Below are 2,883 nucleotides of genomic sequence, written 5' to 3' on the forward strand. Positions count from 1 at the left end.
TTGATATGTGCAAGAAATCTTCTGTACATTAATAGCTACAATAAAATAGTTAAAAGTTTTGAAAACAAAGTGGAACAAAGATTTCCTTGTGTTTATTCAAGAGCATAAGCATAAAACTTGTGAGTTTAACCTGGTAAACTTTACATGACAAAGTACAGTTAATTAATGTGAACATTGGAACAGAAATATCCTGTATGACATGGTTGATCTCAATAAACACTGATGTTAGTTTGGTTAAAAATAACAGTGAAATACAATTATATCACCCCAAACTTTGAATATTCAAAGTGAGTTGCTAAAGTTTTATTTGGCGAAAACTTTCATTAAAATGTCTCGTGATATGTGCAAGAAATCTTCTGTACATTAATAGCTACAATAAAATAGTTAAAAGTTTTGAAAACAAAGTGGAACAGATTTCCTTGTGTTTATTCAAGAGCATAAGCATAAAACTTGTGAGTTTAACCTGGTAAACTTTATATGACAAAGTACAGTTAATTCTTTAGTTTTTCACTCGGTTTTACATTTAAAGTGTTAATATTATAGCTATGGATTTTGTTTAATATGCTCTTCAAGGATTGTTGAGAGTCATTAATGCTAGATAGAAATATATCCCTTCCTATAGATTATTTCAACCTAAAAAGTCATTATTTGTTATACTATTTAAAGCAAACATTGGTATTCACAATCTCTAAAAGTTAGTTTTAGAAAATGCACGAAATTTTGTTTCCCTAGTATGAAAAAGGCATATAATTGAGTTTCCTGTGTTATGTCTTTTAAAAGTAGAAATTAAAAATATTATTCTCTCAAAAAGGATATACCTGCTTAATTAATATGCAACAGTAATGTTTTTCTGTTCTTATACTCCACGTATCTTTGTGGAGAAATAATAAAAAGGAAGACCGCTACTTAGCATTGAGTTCAGTTTCAACGTGTGCTCCTTCCGTATCTCATAATAGTTTTATTTTCTCTCGCTAGATGGTAGCACACAATGTTCTTATTCAACAACAGTTTGGGATATTTCATTGCACATCCATTGATATCTGCCAGAACAATTTCGCTAAAAAGTAATAAATAAATAAATAATTCTTTAAATTAATATTCAAAGTATAAAACAGTAGATAATTTTTATGCAACTGACACATCTGTGTATATGTTATTGATGTCTAAGTTTCATAATATCAATTTCTTACATATCACGAGGGTCTATCTGCGTTAGCCGTCTCTAATTTAGCAATGTAAGACTAAAGGGCTACTCTTTTACCAACGAATTGTGGGATGAAAGGGGAAGCATACTTGCCCTGAGGGGGATTCGAACCCGCGACTCTCAGATTGCCGGGCCTACAAGAGTAGATAAGTTTGATTAATAAGTATTGAACTTCTTACCTGCTTGGTCTATAACATCCTATCTACATCTTCTTTATCTTTCACTGACTTGAACATCCTAACTACATTTCCTTTATCTTTCACTGACTTGAACATCCTAACTACATTTCCTTTATCTTTCACTGACTTGAACATCTTAACTACATTTCCTTTAACTTTCACTGACTTGAACATCCTAACTACATTTCCTTTATCTTTCACTGACTTGAACATCCTAACCACATTTCCTTTATTTTTCACTGATTTGAACATCCTAACTACATTTCCTTTATCTTTCACTGACTTAAACATCCTGACTACATTTCCTTTATCTTTCACTGACTTGAGCATCCTAACTACATTTCCTTTATCCTTCACTGACTTGAACATCCTAACCACATTTCCTTTATCTTTCACTGACTTGAACATCCTGACTACATTTCCTTTATCTTTCACTGACTTGAACATCCTAACTACATTTCCTTTATCTTTCACTGACTTATTTAATCTTTCACTGATTTATTTAATCCAGCAAGTAGTGTCTCATCTCGTGTATTGACGTCACGTGATGTAAATAGAAGGAGTGTATTGTGAGAATATGTTTTAAATGAGCAATATAGACGTTTATTTGAAGTATTGAGTTCATTTTGAATTATTATCCAATTATAAATGTGTGGGTAAGTCACGTTAAGATCCAGTGAATTCGTAGTAGTTAACTAAATTCAGCGTTGCTAGGTTCAGTATTGTGCATTGCTAGATTTAACTTAGTAAGCCACTTTATGTTCAGCGTTGCTAGGTTTAATTTAGTTCATTGCTTTACATTCAGTGCTGCTAGGATTAATTCAACACGTTTCTTTATGTTCAACTTTGCTAGGTTAAATTAGTTTGTTGCTTTATGTTAAGTGTTGCGACAAAGCATGTAAATGATACTGCAGACATGTAGCAGAAGGTTTTTTTTGGTCAGACGAGACAAAAATTTAGATTTTTGGTCTAAATTCAAATCGTTACGTCTGGCGCAAGCCTAACACAGCACATCACCCAGTCAACACCATATCACCTGTAAAGCATGGTGGTGGCAGTATCATATTATGGGGATACTTCTCATCAGCAGGGACTGGGAAGCTTGTCAGGATTGAGGGGAAGATGGACGGTAAAAAGTACAGCCAATAATCTAAAACTGTGTCGAAAATTCACATTTCAGCAGGACAATGACACGAAGCACGAGGCCAAAGCCAAACTGGAGAGGTTTCAAAAGAAGAAAGTGAATGTCCTGGAGTGGCCCAGTCAAAGTCGTGACTTGAATCCAATGAAAAATGTATGGCAAGACTTGAAGGTTGCAGTTCATCAATGATTTCTAATGAGCTTGTCAGAAATGGAGCAATTTTGCAAAGAATTGTGGACCACAATTACACCATCCCATTGTGCAAAGCTGGTAGAGACCAATCCCAAAAAACTCACAGCAGTAATTGCTGACAAAGATGCTTTCATTAAGTACTGACTTAGGGGGCTGAATACTTGTGT

This window comes from Limulus polyphemus, unplaced genomic scaffold (assembly GCF_000517525.1).
Source record: "Limulus polyphemus unplaced genomic scaffold, Limulus_polyphemus-2.1.2 Scaffold10907, whole genome shotgun sequence".
NCBI lineage: Eukaryota > Metazoa > Arthropoda > Merostomata > Xiphosura > Limulidae > Limulus > Limulus polyphemus.